The 22,362-nt window shown below is 42.6% G+C and overlaps 1 long non-coding RNA gene across 1 annotated transcript in view; it reads right to left on the bottom strand.

The window, feature by feature from the left end:
• Window positions 1-22,362, bottom strand: part of LOC309338031 — a 201,728-nt gene that overhangs the window by 18,713 nt on the left and 160,653 nt on the right. The gene's annotated exons all lie outside the window — the stretch shown is intronic.

Below are 22,362 nucleotides of genomic sequence, written 5' to 3'. Positions count from 1 at the left end.
AACCATCATGGCTAGTAGCCATGGATAGTTTTATCTTCCATCCAAATGTGCAATCCTCATTTCAACCCATCCTGGTTAGTTACCATCAATACTTTCTGTGGGAGAAAGTTCCCCCTTATGCATGTCATTGAGGCAGTGCTGCTATTAATTTTCAAGGGATAAAAGCATCGCCCCTGAAAAACCAGCATGGAGAAAAACAGCCCCTGCCCACCAATGACCCTTTGGACAACAGGGCCCTTGCTGGTGGGTCATGGCGGTGGGTGGCTCTTTGCACACCTGTCAGTCGCCTCAGCAACATTACTCATGATGGCTGTTTTTGAGGGCTGCAAGTTCCTTGCCCTGTATGCAAGTCTAGTCTATATGTTTCTTCCAGAGTTCTAAATTTCAAGAGTAAATAATGATCCTCACTGCTGAACCTGGGCAAAGTCAGCATTCGCTGCATAGTGATTGGGGAAGGAGGTACAGAAGTGGCCCCATATTGGCTGTCTGCTCATGATGCTCTTGTCCTTCTGCCATTTCATACTCCCACTCCCATCCTCATTATGGTCCTGTCAATTACCAGTGTACTCTTTTGTGATTCAGCAGCATGTTCCCTTCATGAAGGCAGGTTGTTCTCCAGGATGCTTGTGGGGGAGGGTTTTTTAAAAACATAAAGCCCACCTTCTTAAACTGCTAGTAGATCTGGGACAGGGAGTTCCCTTAACCACTACTGGACTCATTGATCTTTCAAAGCTTGTTGGGGGAGTCAGGGGTGTACTGTACTTTCCAGGCACATTTTCAAAGGTTTGGGGCAGGGATAAGCAGGAAGTGGTTGGAACAACAGATCTGATGGTTGGATCACCTAGTCCCCACTTTGGGCATCAGGGTATCCACACTGAATCAGAAGGTTTGAGTTGGCAATTTAGGAGCAGTAACATACGAAATAGCTTTGATTTTTTGCCAGGCCGTATTATTTGAAATGAAAAGTTTGTTTTTGCAATAAATCCTACTTTTTAATCATGACAGTATGCTTTTATAAACATACTAACAAATCTATTTAAAAAAACCATAAAATATATTCCAAAAATTACTAACACATTTTTTCCATTTGCTTTATTGTTCGTAATTGCATCTGTACAACAGAAAAAAATTGTATTCATTGTTATCAGTAAATCAATATCATCAAAAATCACAAAACGTACAAATATTCGAACAATAAATGTTCTTCATAGTTGTTGTTGCTTGCTGGTTGACAGCAACTATTTTTAAAATATCTCTTGAAGGGTTCCCAGTTTGAAATGAACTGCTGCTTAAGCTTATCTTCAATTTTTCAGAAAGGTTAGCTAGGTCAGCGTATTCTACAAGCTACAATACCAATTCAGATCTAGTGGGGATTTTGTCGCTTTTCTACTGTGTGGCTATAAGTACCCTCGCAGCAACGGTGGCATATAAAAAAAACTTTTCTTACATTTCTAGGAATGTCTGGGCCTGTGATACTGAGTAGGAATGATTCTGAATTTTTAAGGAAGGTTACATTTAGCATTTTTTAAAGCTCAAGATAGATATCATTGCAAAAGTCTTTGATCTTTTTACATACCCACCACATATGAAACATAGTGCTGCCTGGTTCTCCACATCTCCAGCATGTATTTGGGATGCTTTTGTACATTTTGGAAAGCTTATAAGGGGTCAAGAACATCTTTTGGAAGTTCTCCCTTAAAGTAACATGACGTAAATCTCCAGTTTACTTTCTATAGATTTTTCCATTGACACATCTCTATATTGTGACCAAAGTCTTGGGCCCATTTAGCTGATTTAACCTCCTCCTCCTTGACTTCCCAGTCAAAGAGGAGTTGATATGTTTTGGAAAGAGTTTTGGTTTGTCTGTTTCAAATCTTGAGATCTCTGTCACGAATCCTTTTTTCTTGTCAATTTTAAATTTTTCAAGTAGTTTATAATACTAAAACCAGTCAGATACCTGTTCTCTCACTTCTTCAAAGCTCTTTAGTTTTAATTGATTCCCTTCTTCTTTTAATACTGTTTGGTATACAGGCCAATTTCCATTTTTATTTTTCCTTCTTACCACAATTGCCTCGGGTGGTGAAATCCACGATGGCACTTTGGGTTTGAGGAGGTCTTTATATTTTCCCCAGAAGGTATATAGAGATTTTCTAATGATTTGGTTCAAAAAGTTTTTGTGCACTTTGACTTTCCCATATCCCAGGTATGCATGGCAACCGTACCTGTTTTAATACCCTTCTAGATCTAACAGGTCTGGGTTTTTAAGTGAGCATCATTCTTTTGACCAGGTGAGACAGGCCACTGCATCTTCGGTCTGGCAGGGAAAAGCCTCCTCTACCCTTGATGTCGATTAGGATTTGATGTTTAATTCTAGGTCTTTTCCCCTGCCAAATAAATTTAGAAATAAATATTTGCCACGCCTTGAGGTGGTCTGTTCCACCTAGTATTGAAATTGATTGAAATAGGAAGAGTAGTTTAGGGAACACGTTCATTTTTACTAACAAATATATTCTATTTCCCAGAAGCTTATAAAGGGTACTATTATATCTGTCTTTAAGCTTTTTAAAGACTACAGATATCAGAAAGAATTTTCTGATAGACTGTCTTTTCTTTCTACTTTGCCTTATGTATTTCTCCAAATAATGTGAAATAATGTAATCTTTTTTATGCCTGTTGTCTTTGTCCATGGAGTTTTCTTGGCAGGGATACTGGAGTGGCTTGCCGGTTCCTGCTCCAGGTGGATCACGTTTAGTCAAAACTCTCCACTATGACCTGTCCATCTTGGGTGGCCCTGCATAGCATAGCTCATAGCTTCTCTGAGTTATTCAAGCCCCTTTGCCATGGCAAGGCAGTGATCCATGAAGGGACATCACCTTGCCAACAAAGGTCCATATAGTTAAAGCTACTGGTTTTCCCAGTAGTGATGTATGGAAATGAGAGCTGGACCATAAAGAAGGCTGATTGGCAAAGAATTGATGCTTTTGAATTATGGTGTTGGAGGAGACTCTTGAGAGTCCCATGGACTGCAAGAAAATCAAACCTCTCCATTCTGAAGGAAATCAGCCCTGAGTGCTCACTGGAAGGACAGATTGTGAAGCTGAGGCTCCAATACTTTGACCACCTCATGAGAAGAGAAGACTCCCTGGAAAAGACCCCGATGTTGGGAAAGATGGAGGGCACAAGGAGAAGCGGACGACAGAGGACGAGATAGTTGGACAGTGTTCTCGAAGCTACCAGCATGAGTTTGACCAAACTGCGGGAGGCAGTGGAAGACAGGAGTACCTGGCATGCTCTGGTCCTTGGGGTCACGAAGAGTTGGACACAGCTAAATGACTAAACAACAACAACAACAACAAATGTGATCTTGTGCTTTATTATTCCAGTGTAAAACAAATAAATTCCATTTTCTAATAAACACCATCTTTTCGTATGCCGTCTCTGACTCTTAACAAAGTAAGTTCATTTCATCATGTTAGCTAGCCATTTCCCAAACTTTATTGATTGAGTTGCAAATCAATAGGTAGTGGTATGAGTTTTCTTTTCTGACAAAGCACAATTTTCGCTGTGGTTGACAAATAGACTGTCATTTCCAGACCCTGCATTTAGACATGGGGTTATTGCATTTGTTTTTTCTTGTTATAATGCTAGTGCTTCTGCCCCAGTTTCTAATGTTCTTCATTACCTGTTGTGTTAAGAAACTTTGGCTTTGTGATTGCTTCTATTCTCCCATCCCCATAACATAAAAATGCTAAGAAAGAGATGTGTGCTGGGATGCCACCCCAAATTTCATCACTTTACTCATTTGATTTTCTAGATTAATGGAAGACAAATGCTTCCTTCTCCCTCTAGAAGCAATTAACATAGAGGTAAGCACTTCCATTAGATTGTGACTGATTAAGTGGTGCAACAGGATTTAAAATGTGTGGTATAGACATCATTTTGATGTCGGTCAGTGCTTAGATTTTCCTGGTTCTTTTGGAAACACAGGTGGTCGTTGGAGCACATAGTGGATTATTCAACTACAGTGGTACCTCAGGTTACATACGCTTCAGGTTACATACGCTTCAGGTTACAGACTCCGCTAACCCATAAATAGTGCTTCAGGTTAAGAACTTTGCTTCAGGATGAGAACAGAAATTGTGCTCTGGTGGCACAGCAGGAGGAGGAGGCCTCATTAGTTAAAGTGGTGCTTCAGGTTGAGAACAGTTTCAGGTTAAGTACGGACCTCCGGAACGAATTAAGTACTTAACCTGAGGTACCACTGTACAGCATATTGTGTTGGTCTCCCGTCAGTCCAATCAGTTTGCTAAGGAAGAGCTTCTTTTACAGACTTTTACTTATTCTTAACATACAGAGATATAAACCGGAAGTGGTACTAAACCAGATCAGGCAAGTATCACATGGGAGACTTTGTAGGACCTCAACACATGTCTGCTTACCCCATTCCTGGGTGGTTACAGCCCCTCATGTTTGGCTGCCATCCATGCTGGCCAGGGCATGTGGGGATTTCCCCAACTGGCTCAGCTGCAGAGCAGGTTTGCCCGCCAAAAAGCTACATTTAAACAGGCCAATCAGAGGCCTGCCAATTAGGCAGTGCCTTGCTGGCTGATTGGGGTTGGTTGCTTGTCTGCTTGGTCAACCAGCAATGCGTAAAAACTGGCTACACTTGACTCCCTCAGATTCATCGGGAAAAGAGCAAACCCTCCCTTCATCCCTTATAATTAAGTGTTTATTACATTCTAGGTCATGGAATCATAGAATTGTAGTGTTGGAAGAGACAAAAAGGCTCATCTAGTCCAACCCCCTGCAATGCAGGAATCTTAGCTAAAGCATCCATGACAAATGGCCAACCAGCACCTGCTTAAAAACCTCCAAGGAAGGAGAGTCCACAATCTCCCAAGGAAGCCCGTTCCACTGCTGAACACTGTCAATTCTTTATCGTGTATTCTAAAATGTGTTTTGCTTTCTAGGTTGTAGGTTTAACCATCTTTTATTCCCTAGGTTTTCTTTTATTTAACCATGTCTTTATTCCTTGGATTTCCTGGCCTTGCTGTGGTTGCCAACGGTTGCCATATTTGGAGCTGGGAAGGAATTTGTCTGCAGACAAATTGGCCCATCTAGAGGTTTTGCCTTCACCATAGCAAAACGTCACACTTTTTGGCAGTTAAAGCATTGAGTGGAATTCTAGTCTTCAAATATTGAGGTAAAGTGGTGCATTATCCTGTCCTCAACCAGCAGCGTATTCAGGGTACCCCGTAAGAGGGTCTCAGTGGAGGTCTCTGTCCAGAAGCCAAGTGTGGGGCAGATGGGCCATAGAGCTTCCAGCAGCTGCCTTAGGACAGCCGCCTCAGTGAATCAATGTCTTAGGGAGGCCATGATTCTTTTCACAACCCTGAAAAAGTTTCATCTCTCCAGCAGAAGGCTGGAACAATAATACACCTAATGCCTGAGCCAAAATTCCACCTACATCAGTTAAGTGGTGGCCATTTTCTAATCCAGAACATTTTTTGCTTGAGTTTATTTTATCACACCTTGCATGGAGCCACTGCCAAGAGAAGGGTGGCACGGTGACTGGAACTGCAAATGCGGAGCTAAAGCAACCAGCAGTCTGACTCAGTACAAGACAGCTCCCTGTGTTCCTTTTCCAAATAATCTAAAATCCCCCTACCTCCAAATGATGATGTCTTTGCCTATGGAGTGGTAACAATGGGACAGAGGAATTTCAGCTCTGCTTGCAAAGCTTTCCTTTTCAGTTTCAGACAAAAGCTTGGAATGGGATATTTCACTTCAACACTGAGCTATCATAATGAAGTAGGACTTTGGCATTTACCCTGCAGGTTACACACACTGTGGCGTGATTAGTACCTTTAATACAGACAGCACACCATGTAACAGGTAGGTCTATAGCATGATAGTCTTGTCGATGTTCCAATCTGCTTGACTCTCACAACTGCTTCCAAGGAATGACTCAAAATACAATGCAATATGATAATAAAAAATATTATTAGCCCTGGTAGTAGTACTATCAATGGTTAGAAGCTTTATTACTTTCCATTCCTGTTCCGCTTTGTGCTTTCCTATGCTTTCTTATGGTTTACAAATGCTCTCCTTTTTCCTGTCTTCCCCTGCAGAATGAAAAAGGACATGTGTAGTCCCTGCCATGTTATTCTGTTTGTTATTTCAGAAAAGAGGTTGATGGCTTTTGATTTATGCTCAACAATGAATTTAACAAGGTTTTTCCTATGCACACCCTCCTTGACAGAGGCTGAATAGACTTTATTTAAAATTATTCCTGGACTGCTATTGGAGGAATGCAGTGGGGGAATAAAGAATGAACTGCTGCCAAACAGATGTGGTAAAGCGGTTGAATTTGAGAAAATATCTTGCTTTTAACTGTGTGCCGAGGAAGAGCCCTAGAGCAGAATTTTAATGGCGGAGTTTGGATACGCACTCTGTGAGTTATTTATGGCTGCAGCCTGTACACTAGTCTGTAAACAGTGGAAGGAATGGAATGTGACCTTGTACCCTCCAGATAAACACTGCAAAGAATTGAACAATGGAAGATAGTACCGTATTGGCCCGAATATAAGCTTCACCTAGATATAAGCCTCACCTTTAAAATTAAAGGTACATTTTATCACATGTGGTGGGATTGTAAGATTATTTTTTAAAAAATGGAAAATGATATATAATGAATTGGGGGAAAAAATGTTTAAAATAACCTTTGTGGAAAAACCAGAAGCCTTTTTGTTAGGTATTCTAGGACAAGAAATGCCGAAGAAAAATAAGACATTATCCTGTATGCTACTACAGCAGCAAGAATACTAATAGAACAAAATTGGAAGATTGGAGAAATACCATCTAAAGAACAATGGCAAGAAAAATTGATGAGCTATGCAGAACTGGCAAAATTACAGACAAACTGTGTGAAAAGGACATTAGTGACTTTGGAAAAGAATGGGAACCCTTTACAACATACTTGCAGAAAAAACATGGACTCCTTGGCGGGATTTAAATAAACATTTACAATTTTATTTACAGAGAACAAGAAATATAATTAGTGATAACAGAACATTATGTATAAACAGCAGAATGTAACATTTGGTGTAACAAACCAGAAATGGAAGTTGGGGGAAGTCAACAGGGAGGGGGAAAACTAGGAAATGGATGTTAAATGATGATATTGAATAATTGTTATGAGAAAAGAAAATCAATAAAATTATTTTAAAAAACAATAATAAATAAAATTCAAGGAGGAAAAATTGGGTTACAGGCTGAAAATCACTGCAGTTGGTAGAATTTTAACTCCAAGCCAATTTAAGCCTTTGCAAGTTCACAAAAGTTATTATACAATCACTAAAATCACAAATCGCTATTCAGTTGTGACAATTCCATAGGCACTCACAACCATAAATGGCAAATGAACAGTCTCAAGCTCGCAAATTGACAATAAAACATTTTTTTTGTTTTGTTCCGTTTTACCATATATCTGTTTCAGCAGCAATATCATAAAAGTCATTTTTTGTAAGGTCACAAATTTAAGCCACACTTTAACTTTTCACTTTCGGAATTTGGAAAAAAAGTGAGTCTTATATTAGGGCTAATATGGTAATTAACTCTCCCAACACACTAGGTCTGGAACAACCATATATATGGTGCCTCAGGGTTCCCTGCTCTCCCCAATGCTTTTTGACATCTACATTCAGCAACTGGGAGAGATCATCAGGGAGCTTGGGCTGGGTGTTCATCAGTATGCAGATGATACCCAGCTCTACCTCTTTCAAATCAGAACCAGTGAAGGTGGTGAAGGTCCTGTGTCAGTGCCTGGAGGATGGATGGTAGCTAACGGATTGAGGTTGAATTCTGAGAAGACAGAAGTACTGTTTTGGGGGGACAGGGGTGAGCAGGTGTGGGGGACTCCCTGGTCCTGAATGGGGCAACTGTGCCCCTCAAGAAGCAGGTGCACAGCCTGGGAGTCATTTTGGACTCACTGCTGTCCATGGAGGTGCAGGTCAATTCTGTGTCCAGGGCAGCTGTCTACCAGCTCCATCTGGTATGCAGGCTGAGACCCTACCTGCCTGCGGACTGTCTCGCAAGAGTGGTGCATGCTCTGGTTATCTCCCGCTTGGACTACTGCAATGTGCTGTACATGGAGCTACCTTTGAAGGTGACCTGGAAACTACAACTAATTCAGAATGCGGCAGCTAGACTGGTGACTGGCAGCGGCCACCAAGACTGGTCTTGAAAGTCCTAGACTGAGCATGGTATTAAGCTGAAGACATATGAAGAAGTAGAGAATTTGCTGACAGGGTGGCTACAGTACCACCAAATCAATGAGATATAAAAAGAGGTTGGGATTTGAAGACAAGAAATCAAAATTTCATATTGACATTATAGAAGGTAACAACAAATTATTGTCTAAAATGTATGACTTACTATTGGATTGGCTAGTTTTTCTGTGCACTAATGATTATCAGCTTTCAGAAACAAAGATGGGGTCTTTTGCACTGGTGATCTGCAATGCCCTCCATGCTAAAATATGAGAGCCTCATCAAACACAACTCTGTATATGAAATGAGAGCACACAGAGTTGTGCTTGATGAGGTCCTACTCTCTGTATGCCTTTGTTGTTTGAAATATGAGAACCCCCATCCCTATTGGCATTTCACCAGCTCTTGAAAACTCATCTGTTTAGGCAAGCATGCCCCTACATTTGAATTCCTTTTCCCATCTGTTTATATTGCATTTTGGATTGCATTTTTAATTGTAGATTTTTAAATGATTGATTTAAATAATTTAAAATCATGCCCCTACATTTGAATTCCTTTTCCCATCTGTTTATATTGCATTTTGGATTGCATTTTTAATTGTAGATTTTTAAATGATTGATTTGATTGTGGATTTTAAATACAGATGTTTTTAATGTTTTGATGGTATTGTTTGATTGTGTGTTTTAATTATGGATGGATTTTGGCATTTATTTTATGCTTACAAAGCCCTTAGAAGCCATTTTGACATGTAAGTCATCTTAAGTGTAGGAGCGTCTCCACCCCCATCGTTCAGCCTGGATGCTGAGGTCCAGCACCGAGGGCCTTCTGGCGGTTCCCTCACTGTGAGAGTGAACCAAGCAGAGGGCCTTCTCGGTAGTGGCACCCACCCTGTGGAACACCCTCCCATCAGATGTCAAGGAAAGAAACAACTATCTGACTTTAAGAAGACATCTGAAGGGAAGTTTTTAATGTCTGATGTTTTGTGATTCGAGGACCCGATCCCCGCTTGGGGAATAAAGACACGTGGGCAAAGAATGTAAGGTTAATGGGTAAGGTAAAGGCCACAACTTTATTGATTACAGCATGTGAGAAGGTATTGGCTTAGGCATTGGACCACGGAACATTAGACTCCACCCACTCATAGAGGGGTGAGTCTGAGGAGGGGTTAACCACCAGTAGGGGAAGCCTGTTGATGCTAATCCAACTATAGGCTCTCTTTCTGATGTCACCAAGGGTCGTGCCATGGCCCCCCGCCACACGGGCATCAGACAGGATCCACGACCGCCGGATTCCTTTAGTGGAATACCCAAAATTGCCGGGGAAGGCGATGGCCACACCTTGCCCCCGAAACACCAACAACACATTCCAATGCCTAACCGCCAAATACCACGAAAGTTGTGACGGTTGCTATGAGGTAGGCGAAAAAAATAAGAACCTTGAAAACTCTGCACTTCCTCATTTATCATCTCTACAGGTACTGATAAGTGCCCCATGCATTTGAGTTCTTTGCTCTCCTACTTTCAAGGCTTGCCAGGTTCTGGGAATTGGGGGGGGGGGTCTGAAATGCTTTCTAAAGAAACTGTGTCTGTCAGCTGTCACCCCTCTGGTGTTTTCTCTTCCTCATCCTCATCCTCCTCTCCCATTATTTTCCAACTTGTCCCCTCCTCTGCCTCTGAGCTGTGACCTCCCTTAAGCCCCTGTTGCGTGACCAGGCGGCAACAGCCCCAGCCCCCAAGGGATCATAAAGAAGGAATAAAGACTCTGACAACGTTAGGGAATTAAAATTAGGCCACAACTTTATTAAACTTCTGAATGTAGGAAGACCTTGGTTAGGCCTTGGGTGTGTATCTCCCCCAGCCCCCCAGCCGGGGAGAACTGGGGCTCATCAGGGTAAATGGGATATGGGGGTCCTCAGCGAGACGTAAATGTAGCAGGCAGCCAAGCCCATATCCCCGCACGCAGGGTAGTTCACTGACGACCTTTCAGTGTATGGCCAGTGACACCCATATATATAACCCCTTTATAGAGAGCCCGTGTGGTGTAGTGCTTAAGAGTGGTAGTCTCGTAATCTGGGTAACCGGGTTCGCGTCTCCGCTCCTCCACATGCAGCTGCTGGGTGACCTTGGGCCAGTCACACCTTTTTGAAGTCTCTCAGCCCCACTCACCTCACAGAGTGTTTGTTGTGGGGGAGGAAGGGAAAGGAGAATGTTAGCCAATTTGAGACTCCTTAAAGGGAGTGAAAGGCGGGATATCAAATCCAAACTCTTCTTCTTCTTCTTCTTCTTCTTCTTCTTCTTCTTCTTCTTCAGAGGGGGACCTGGAATCATCGTTGCTGGAGGGTGAGTCACCACTTCACACACACCCAATAGGGAAGAAAAGACTAAAGGATTCCACCCAAGGCCATAACTGCCAAAGTTGTGACGATTTGCTACGGGGAAGACAAAACCTGCCAATGCAGGAAAATTTCTTCCTGGTCCTTCAACAGCAACCAGTCAAAGACTATAGCAGCACCCGCTAAACAGAAAGAAAAAGTTAACCTGCAAACAAAGGGAGGGTGAATCTCCAGAGCCGACTGCCTGACTATTGTCGGCCCCACCCCCTATTTATAAATGTTGCTGGCCCCACCTCCCAGCAAGAAACTTGATTACTGAGGCTGGGCGTGAACCTCCAAAAATTAACACTGAGAGGCAAGCCAGCCCCTGTTTGCCAGTAAGCTCCATGGGAATTGTAGCACCGTGCACGATCCCACAAAAGGCACCCACAATGTAAAGTGTGAGTGCTCCTTGTGATTCTGAACTGCTTTCCTCCTCTCTGGAAGGGTCAGGCTGTGGAAGCGGTCTCCATCATTCCTCCTCTGCCTGATAAACATAAGGAAAGGATATGGAAAAGAAGTAACAACAAGGAGAAGATTGTACACATGTGTCAATTTGCAGCCATTCTTCAGGTTGCTTCAAGCTGCTGCACGAAAGCTCATACCTAGAACTAACTTAGTTGGTCTTTAAGGTGCTACTGGAAGGAATTTTTTTGTTTTGACTATGGCAGACCAACACGGCTACCTATCTGTAACTGAATCCAAGAGACAGCGTTAGGGTCAATTCACACCATCATTTCAATACACAGGAAAGCATGAGGAAACTTCAGCCATGGTTCTGAAAGTGTGGTCTTACTTAGGGGGCACGAAGAGGCAAGGGGGCAACAGGGGGGCCCTGGAGCTGCAAATGACTTTAGACTCTACCTCTGCAGTGCCTTTCTGCTCCACAGTTGCAGGCCTTGTGCATATGTGAAGCAATGGGGAAAACGTGTACAGTAGAACCTCAACTTATGTTACCCTTGAATAACATAAACTTCGGGTTGCAAAAGCAGCAAACCCAGAAGTATATTTCTGTGTTTGCCGCGCGCGCATGCACACAATCACTATATCATGCCATGTGCATGGACAGAACAGTCACCTCCAGTTGCGGAAACCTCGAGATCCAACCAGAGCTCTGGAATGGATCCCTTCCACAACCTGAGGTACCACTGTATTGACCCCATCGTACATGCAATCACATTAATGTGGCCTTTTGTGTATATCAGTATCCTCATATGCATCTATAGCACAGGGAAGCGGGGAGATTGAGAGGAAAATGAACTGTAGGTTGTGAAAGTTGTGGAAGTGTTTGATAGACAACTCAGTTTCACTCCAGAAACCACATCTCCAAAATCTGGAAATAACATGAATGTTTGGGATGTTTTGGTGAAATTATTTTATTGTGTATTTTAATTACGTTTGGATCTCATTGATCTGATGATTATAAAGCACTTAAAAGCCACTATGGCATGGATGCAGGATAGATAGATGATGCAGTATATTGATCCATCAATCGATCGATCATCATCATCATCTTGCTCCTAGTTGTATTTGTGTGTAGCAGTTGCCTTTATTTTTTTATTAAAAAAACACCTTGAAAACTCTGCATGAAATAAACACAAGGAGAGGATATGGAAAAAGGTGACCATAAGCAGCAAATCCAATTTGCAGTCATTCTTCAGGTTGTTTTTAGTTCCTGTCTACAGATCCTCATTGCAGTAGTCTCTATCATCACAGCAGATATGTTCTAAATTTACTCCCTCAATAACGGTGGGTTCGGTACAATATGCAGATGTCCTATTCTGGCAGCCTAGACTTTTCATCAGAAGGGCCCCATCATCTATTATGGTGGCAGGCAGAATAAACGTAGAGAGAGAAAACAAGAAGGCATTTATATTTTTGCCACCTGAACACAGAGGCTACTACATCTCGCTCACAACATAATGCTATGATCTACAGGCTACAACAAATGAAGTCCTCTCCTGGGTCTTCATTCCCCCCACTTGGGAGTGTGGTGAAACTACCAGCCATGCCTATCACAGGATCCAGGTTGTGCCACAGTTGTGAACCAGCTGACATACTGGCCAGGCTTTTTTCAGCTGCAACACCTCTGGCTCTGGCACCTCTGCACCTGTGGCTCATGAGAAGACTCTCCCCGTAGAGCAAAGGGGACATCCTCTATGGGCTCTGAAAAGGGTTTGAAAAGCCTCCTGGCTAACAGCTGGTGTGCAGAAAGAAGCCACCCTGTGCGTCACTCTGCAAGCCGCTCTGTACCTGTGGCTCGCATGCGCCAGCCAGAGAGGCAAGGCTGCATGCAGGAGGGACAATTGCGGCTTGCAGAGCTGACATATGGAAGGTCTCCAGTTAAAATAGATCAGGTAGAGGGTGATCTGAAGGGCACTCAGGAGTTGCTCCTAGCTAGTGCTCAATAATGGATCATTGCTCAGTTTTGTGCCTATCCTTCTAAACTCAAGGATAGACACAAAATTGAGCAATGATCCATTATTGGGCACTGGCCAACTTCTTGTGGACTGCAGCTCCCACCAGCCCCAGCCAGCTTGGTCAATTGCAAACTCCAGTGGGGACTGTAGTCCAACAAATATAGAGCTTCACCTATTCTCCATTGCTGCTTTAGGCCATGGGTGCTCTTCTGGGATTCCGGACTTTGGACATACTGTTGCAGGGGGATTTATGGTTTCCACTACAGGAAAAAAAACTTCAAAAAGAGAAAGGACTGTAATAATATGGAATTTCTGCAGCAAGTCATATTGATGAAATTTTCATGGCCAGCATCGGGTCCCTGGTTGCCATGTTAGTTATAACAATGTACGTTTCCTTATAAAGGTATTTCTGTGAAATATTATACCACCCTTCATAATTATATGCAATGGGGAAATGTACTGCATTTTCCCGTATATAAGATGTGCTCCCCCCCAAAAAAAACATTTTTGAAGTTTAAAAATGTGGGTCATCTTATACATGGAATATAGCAATAAAATATATAAATAAATATGGAACTTTCCACCATATATGCTCTTGCAGTCGCAGCTCCTTGCAGTGGTGAGCCTGGGGCCTCCTAAGTCTGCTTACCTCCCCCCCACACACACACACACTCGCTCCCGCTCTCCCTCAGGAAGCATCCTGCTCAAGTTGGCCGCTCAAGTTGGCCCACTCAGCCTGCCCTACAACTGCAGCGCCACTCACGAGTAGCCGGGCGCAGAATCCTCGCTGCACAAATGGACCATCTTCAGCGTCCCTCCCAGCTGTAGGGTGGGTTGAGTGTGAGGAGGCAAGCAGACTAAGAATGCCCCACGGAAAAGGCAAAAATTGCTAAAACAAAAAGCTTAACCCCCCCCCCCAAAAAAGCTCAACTCTGCCCCCCCAGACAGCTCAGAGATTGCTGGTGAGGGAACAATCCTCCCCCCAAAAAAGCTCAATAAGTCAGGGTAATTTCCCCCATTTTCTTAATTTGGACTCCCCAAAAATAGGGGATGTTGTATACATTGGGGCATCCAATACATGGAAAAATATGGTAGGTCTCTTACCTCTGGTCAACTTGTAGACATGGCACATTTGTAATTCAGGGTTAACATCGCATGTATATTCAGGTAGACATGGACTCCCTTCAAATGGGGCCATGCAAAGTCGACATTTCAATGCATCTGCATCAAAAGGGAGAACCTCAAGGTTATCAGAATACCAGTCTTGAAACTCAGGTGATAATAAATGGGTAATCAATGTATAAGAACACAAGAAGAGCCTGTTAGTTCAGGCCAATGGCCCAGCTGGTCCAGCACCCTGTTCTCACAGAGGCCCAACAGACCCCTTTGGGAAGTTCTCAAGTAGCATGTGAGCTCAATAGCACTTCAGCCACTGGTGAATCCCCTGCTATTAGGAGACATATTGCCTCTGATTGTGGAGGTGGAAGCTGCCATGGAGTCCCTCTCAGACTCCAAGATATCAACGTTGAGCCTCAAGTGTAATCTATGTAGAAGAACCTCAGAAGAGCTCTGCTGGATCAGGAGAGTGGCCCATTGAGTTCAGCATCCTCTTCCCACAGTGCCTGACCAGATGTCCACAAGTAGGACCTGAGCTCCACAGCACTTTCTTCACTTGTGATTGCCAGCAACTGGTAATCAAAGGTTTATTGCTTCCATCTGAAAAACCTTCTCCCAGCACTGGGGAAAGGAACTTACCTCCAGGAGGAAGGAAGAGGCTAAGACAGATACCAAGGAGCATTATTTGAACCATGAGGGACATCTTGCCACAGCAGAGCTCTTGGTTACAGAAGAGGCAATGGTGATCTCCATTCACTTCTACTGGGGCGAATAAGGAGCTTCCTTTTATCCATTTAATGATGTGTTTGCCCAGATACGCTTAAATACACTCCATCCTTATCAGAGACAGAGGGTCCCATGGGCAATGGCTTGCAAAATAACAATTGCACATTGTAATGATCACATTCTAGTGAGCATGAAGCCATCAACATATGTACAGATCAGTGCTTAAGATTGTAGTCACCATTTGCAAACCCAGGAAGCTAGGAAGCATTCAAGCAAATACCTTCAGTAGCCTATGCAATTCCATAGAAGGAATCAAAAACAGCTAGCGAGGCCAACTTTGAAACACCTGTAGTTGCAGAATGGGTTTTTCCTATGGTCAGATCTATGCCAAACATTGACAGCACTCTTATACTACTGTGTGTTGGAGAATCCTGGAAACTGTAGTTAGTTAAGAGTGCTAGGAATTGTAGCACTGTGAGGTCAACACCCTTAAGAAACTACAGTTCTTGGGGTTCCTTGCAGAAGCCATGGCTGTTTAAGTGATGTAGGCAGTGCTTTTTTCCTTTAAAAAAATGTTTAGTGGTACTCTCATTTTCCTACTTATATTGAAATTTGTTGTGGTTGTTGTTGGTTAGTCATTTAGTCGTGTCTGACTCTTCGTGACTCCATGGACCAGAGCATGCTAGGCACTCCTGTCTTCATATATTGAAATACTGCCCCTTAATGAGGCCAAACTTAGATTCAGAACATGTTTAGGCGTATGAGCACCCCAGCATACCCCCAGGATAAAAGCACTGGAAGTAGGAGTTGTTAAAATGTCAGCATTTTTTTGTTTTGTTTTTATTTCTCAAGCAACAATTGGTACTGTTTGCGTGTGTGTGTGTATGTGAATAAACAGCAACAACACATACATAAACTAAATCCAAATCAACATATCCAACATATCCATTTAGTAGGCTTGTTGACAGGGCTGGCCCAAGACATTTTGACAACTGAGGCATTCCCCCTAAAGATTGACACTGGGATTGCCTGCGCTGGAGATCCAGTCTCTCCAGTCACTTCACCTTGCCTCATAGGTAGGCTCATCCTGCTTATTGAAAGAGGAATGTCTTGATTTCCAGATCCGTCACAGCTGCGTTCAGGTCAAGAGTTCGTCCAGCTTTAAGGTCAAGATGGCTCACTTATGCGGAGGAGTTGAAAGAGGGAAGTGGAGGCAACGCAACACCCTAAAAAGCTCAGGAAAAGCATTCTGAGCTTCAAACGTGCCTAGCAGCACACTAAGGGGTTTCCCCTGTCTTCGGAGAAGCTGTGGCAGCTGTTACAGCAGCGGAGCAAGCGGGAGAACCTCAGTGTTAGAGACGGTGCGAATTCCTCCTGTGAGAAGCCTTGTTAACCTGACCAGGGGAGTGATGGATTTCTCCAGGATTTATGACTAAATTAATGGACCGTAAACTGCAGGGAGATAATTAAACATCAAAGGAAGTGAGTATAGCAGTCAATGGATGAATTCAGTAATAGTGGTTCCTAATGAGAAGGTGGGATGAAGGTGTTTACTGTGATGGCCTGGGAATCCAATTCAGAAGCCGAATTGGAGGAACTCCAGCCTGCACAGGAGTCCCTACCTCCAGGGCCGGCTGAGCTGGGGCAGGGCCTTGACTCTGAGGCACCTGCACCTGTGCCAGATCCTCAGGAGCAGGCACCAGGTGAATCTACTCTGGCTCCGGAGGAGATTGAGGACACATTGCCTACAGGTGCGCCTCTCCCAGCCCTGTCAGGGGAAGGCGAGTTTCCCCCTGGTTCCAGTAACCCTCCAGCCTCTCCTGAGCTGCAGAGGCTCAGGGCAGAGAGGCGGAGGGAACTGGTTTCTCCCAGGAGGAGTGCTCGCCTTAAGGCCAGAAGAGGTGGGTCACCTGGGGGCCGGGACCGCCCCTGGCCTCAGAGAAGATAAAGGCCAGTCAGCGGGAGCAACATCGTTGAAGAGCTGTTTTGGCCAGCACCCAGTCCTGTTCCTCCAGAGTTCCTGTCCTTGCCCGGCTCCTCGCTTTGGACCCTGCTTTGCCCATGGAGGACTGTCTGCCGACCCTCGACTCAGGTCCTGGACCTCACCCTACGGTAACCTCCCCCCGGGACCAGCAAACTGATACATTGTTGCTTTGTTACTCTGGATCAGAAAGGAATAGACGAGAGAATGACTTTACTAATATTTACCCCCCCACACACACACATTCTTCCCCATTCTCCCACCCCCATTGCAAATATAACCTCAAATGTGCCAAGCTATGTTCTAAGTGGTTTCCCCAAGCTACAGATGAGCTGCCAAAAATGGCAGAGTGAGAGGAAGAACCCCAGCACATTAAGATAATTTTGAGGACTGAAAGAGGAAAAGAGGGACAAATGGTGGAGCTTGGTAGGGAGGGGTGGTCAGTGACGGAAGGCCCTAAAGAGGAAAATGGCGGGGGGGTAAACTGCTGTCTCATGCTGCTTGAATGACTGTTTGAGAAATGACGCCCAAGAAGGAGGTGGAGGAGTGAATCAAGTAAAGTAAACGAAGCAAGCTGCCAACAGAAGATATCGACACCAGGTGGAGAAGGAAGTAATTGCAGGAATATATAAATGAGTTCATGTTTTGATTAAAATACGTATCTGCAGGTCTTTCACCCTCCTGCTTTCTTCTTGTCTCTTCTTGTTTCCTTCCCCTACATCATACTCCTCTCTATTTTTCTTGCCCTTGTTTTTATGGTTAATGTATTGCAGCTGTGATTGAAACTGTGTTTATGATTGAAATTGTATAACTTTACTGACAATAAGTCACAAGATACAAAGAGGAAGTAAGAGAACAAGTGAACAGTAGCAAACAAGGTATGGAAGAGTGAGGAAATAACTCACTCAATTTTCCCTCGATAGAATTTTTGCCTCAAATCTGAGTTAACTTATTAAACAACTTAATGAGCTCCCTTAAGGAAAACAAAGAAATAGACAAAATTAAGAAAATACAGGCTCACTCAGGGGTGACTCCTATATCATCAGGGACACAAGGAAGAAGAGCCTCAGTGACTGAGATAGACCAGGGAGCAGTCTTGAAAGAACTCACTTTAGGAATGTAGAAAGAATTGAATAATAAAATGGAGAATCTCTGTGGGAAAATAGACACAATGGGTGCGAGAATGGACCAGAATACAAAGATGATTTTAGATTTAACAGCAGTAGTGAATAACCTAGCAGGGAAAAATAAAGAACTAGAGAAAGAGGTACAAGAACTTAAATTAAAAAACAAATAATAAAAAGTAAGGAACTTTCCTAAAGATTGAGGGCACAAGGAGAAGGGGACAACAGAGGACCAGATGGTTGGACAGTGTTCTTGAAGCTACCAACATGTGTTTGACCAAACTGTGGGAGGCAGTGGAAGACAGGAGTGCCTGGCGTGCTCTGGTCCATGGGGTCACAAAGAGTCGGACACGACTAAACAACAAGGAACTTAAGAAATCTCAGGAAAGAATGAGAGTAAATTTTGGATTTAAGGATGGGACAGGAAAGTATTTTGGACACGGTTGCAGTCCAAGAGCTAAACCAAAAAGAATTAATATTGAGATTTTGAGGAATAAAAGAAAATCACGATGAGAATATCAAAGAAGTAATAATAAAAGTCTTAGCATCCTGGTTGGAAATCCAGGAAGAGGACATCTCTATCTGCATGAACAGAGCATTCCAAATTAGGTCAAGATCTGCCGGACCCAATAGGTGGCCTGGAGTTTGCCTCGTCTTTCTTAACTTGCGAATTATAAAAGATAAAATAATGCAAGCAAATAAGAAGAAAAAACTCAGAATTGAAGAACAAGAAATTATAATCATGCATGAAATACCAGCTAGGTTGAGGAAGAAAAGAGGAAAATATAAAGGCTTAATAGATGCACTCAAAAAGAACAACATCCCCTTCTGCTGGGAATGCCCGGAAGGAATTTCATTCACTTATAAACAGAGCAGGAAGAGGATGAACTCAGAGGAAGAAGCAAAAAAAATTTGGAGGAGATGTCATAAAGCATTAGGAGGGGGAAATGGGTGGGACAGGAGAGATACGAAAGAGGAACAAGAGAGTGACAAGGGAGAAACAAAGGAAGATACAGGATGTTAATGACAGAGTAGAAATAAGGAGGAACTTTTAAACCATATACTACATAACATAATACAATTTATAACTGAAATAAAGGAATCTGAATCTGATGAGTTATGGATCTTAAAAATTATTTCATGGAACATCAATGGATTAAACAGCAAAGTTAAAAGAAACAAAGTTGAACACCTATGCCTAAGAAATAAATGGGATATAATCTGTCTACAAGAGACACATGTTACAAGAAACCACAGAAGGGTGTTAATTAATAGAAAATTAAGTGAAGAATTTATATCCTCAGATGTAGTTTAAAAAAGAGGGGTTGGCGCCATCGCCGAATGGCAGACTCCCTCCGAGCTCCGGAGGGAGCCTGCTCGGCAGGGGTTGGGTCCCGATGCGCCGGCGACGCGGGGACCCTCAAAAACCATGGGCGCTGAAACCCATGGACTTGGTGACTCGGCGGGCACCATTTGCGCCCCCCGACCCGCGAAGGAGCCTTTTTAAAGGCTACGGAGTGGGGGACGGGGGGTGTTGTGGTGCTATGAGTCCTCTGCTTCCCCTGCCGAGCGAAGCCGCATGCCATTCGACAGAGAGCGCTGACTTTCTCCATTGAAAATTTGGACTTAAAAGAACAACCCGTGAGTAATTGGGAAATCGGATTCAAAAGGAAATTTTTTTTAAAAAAATTGGAACGAGCGGGGGAGGTGCAAAAAGGAAGTCCATCTCCCCCCTGTTGTAGAGGATTTAAAGCAAGGATTTGACAACTAAGATCGAGAGAAGGGTCTATTTTATATTGATAAAGTTATTAATTTCATGATGGAAAATTATAAGACTGTGCTGGAGGAGAAAAGTGGAACGTGTGAGCTAAAACGTAACCCCCCCCCCCCCGGGAACCGGGAGCGATCCGTGAGAGTGCCTGGTGAGGAGAAATAGAAGCTTTGACAGCTGTCAAAGGAGCTGTCAAAGTTGAAGAATAAAAAGAGAACTTTGTTACGAGGACTTTGCCGGTTATATTTGTTACAATTTGGATATAAATTGTTGAAAACAAGGGATAACAAGTTACTTTGACTTTTGGGTGTGATCTGGAAGGAAACTGAGTTACCATAATCCCTCTAGAGGGGCTCTGGGACACTACAAGTATTGCTGTACGCATGGAAGTGAATGGGACTTTTTATCTCCTGGGAAAACTGCAGAAATGGAACATTATTTTGTCTACAGAGGTCTCTACACTAAAGAAGACAATAGATTTATCTATTGAAGAATGGAAGGGACTTGACGTAAGGTTTTGTTCCTGAACAAACAAAGCCTCTGTAGAGGAACTAGAAGCTTTTGGAATTAGAACATTTTTGCAGTGGAGCAGGAAAAGAAACCAGAGGAAAGTGAGGAAAGAGAACAACAAGAATTGGACAAAGCTGGAAGTGGGAACATTTGGGACATCCAGATTTAAAAGGTCTAAAGAAATAAAATTGGAGTTTTACTCTTAAATATAGAAATCTGGATGGAAAAAATGGACCTTCTTGAGATAGAGTCCTTCCAAGATTGGATGTTCGAAATTAAAGACGACCAAAAAGATGGCAAAGACTATTAAAAAGACGGCAAAGTGGAGTTGTGAGGGATTTCAGCCTAGATGTGGGATCTCCAGGACGACAGCAGACATTGATGGACATTGGGGAACGTAACCGGGAAAGGGGGGAGGGAAATTTGAAATCCAAAGGGTGTAAAATTATACTTTGTTCTTTATTTTTTATTTTATTCTGTTCTGCATATTAAAGAGGGGAACTCGTGGAAGGGAACAGGGTTCGATTTTAGGGAATAAAAAAAAATATTTTTAACATTGGGTCAATGATAATAAGCTTAAAATTTGGGGTAAGAACTTGCTGAATTTATTTGAAGGAATTGGAATACAAGAGGGGGTGGGGTGGGGAAGTCCTGGAAAGATGTTAATGAAAATAAGGTTTAAAAGTAAATGTTTTCTTTTTTTCTTTTTCTTCTTTCTGTTATATTTGGAAACTTTCAATAAATATTATTTAAAAAAATAAAAAAGAGGGGTTATTATTTACGCAACTCCCAAACTAAATCCAGAATTTGTATTTAAAGATGAAAAAGGGAGGATGATAGCAATCAGGATTAAAACCCAACAAGGAAACAGTGCCCTAAAATACATACCTGGATTTGTTTCGATTCATGTCTGCAAGAGACTTTGTGGATATTTAAGTTATAATTAGAAAAATCTTAATAATTATTCATAAAAGAAACAGTTTATAAGAAGTAAATAAAGAGGTCAGATACAGGATAAAGGAAGTCTTTTATTTGGTTGTTTGTATTGTTGTATGTTATGCTCACTGTATGTTATGTTCATGTTTCATGAGGGTGGATTTGTGTATTTTATCAGATAGATGTCTGCCCGAGAGAAAGCCAGCTTGGTCTTTATGTATCACTTCTGCCAATACATTTTTCAATCTTTTAGCCAAAATGTCAGCAAAAAATTTGTAATCCACATTAAGCAGGGATATGGGGCGGTAATTTTTAAGTTGTGTCTTCTCAGATTCACTATTTGGTATAAGTGTGTTGCAGTTCCACAGAAGGAATCAAAAGCAGCTAGCGAGGCCAACTTTGAAACACCTGTGGTTGTAGAATGGGTTTTTCCTATGTTCAGATCTATGCTATACATTGACAGCACTCTTATACTACTTTGGGTTTGAGAATCCTCGAAACTGTAGCTAGTTAAGAGTGCTGGGAATTGTAGCACTGTGAGGTCAACACCCTTAAGAAACTACAGTTCTTGGGGAAGCCATGGCTGTTTAAGTGGTGTAGGAGTTCTTTAAATGTATGGTGTTGCTGCAAGCTCTGTTAAATGAGAGAAAAACATCGTATTGCTCTTGGGTCTGTCCAGTACATCATCTCTGGCTGTTCACAGTCATGAAATGGGCAGCCAACAAGGGTTGTGTTTATCATTGTTTTTAAAGGGAAAATGTCTCTAACTAATATTTATAAAAGTTAACTATCCAGTATTGTGATCTCTGAAATTTCATTCCCTTTCAACAACTTTATTTATTTTGTTATTGTTTCATTTATGAATTTCTTCCCATGAGGCATCCCATGGAGATTTACCATTGCTAATTGCTTCATTTTGCAATGTCAAGAGGGTAGACCAAACAGTACCAAGCTACACTGCTTGGGACCTCACAGAAGATTTCATTGCCCAATTTGGCATGATGATTCCTGGGACTAAGGAAGGGGTTTTGTTCTATAATTGGAAACCATTGGACTCCATTTTAAATGAAGATGGTGAGCTGAACCTTCCAAAACTGCTCTGATTGTAAAACAATCTGATACGGAACTAATGTAGGG

Source organism: Podarcis erhardii (assembly GCF_964252035.2).
Source record: "Podarcis erhardii genome assembly, chromosome: 3".
NCBI lineage: Eukaryota > Metazoa > Chordata > Lepidosauria > Squamata > Lacertidae > Podarcis > Podarcis erhardii.
The sequence above is the reverse complement of the archived record's forward strand: the minus strand, read 5'-3'. Positions and strand labels throughout refer to the sequence as shown.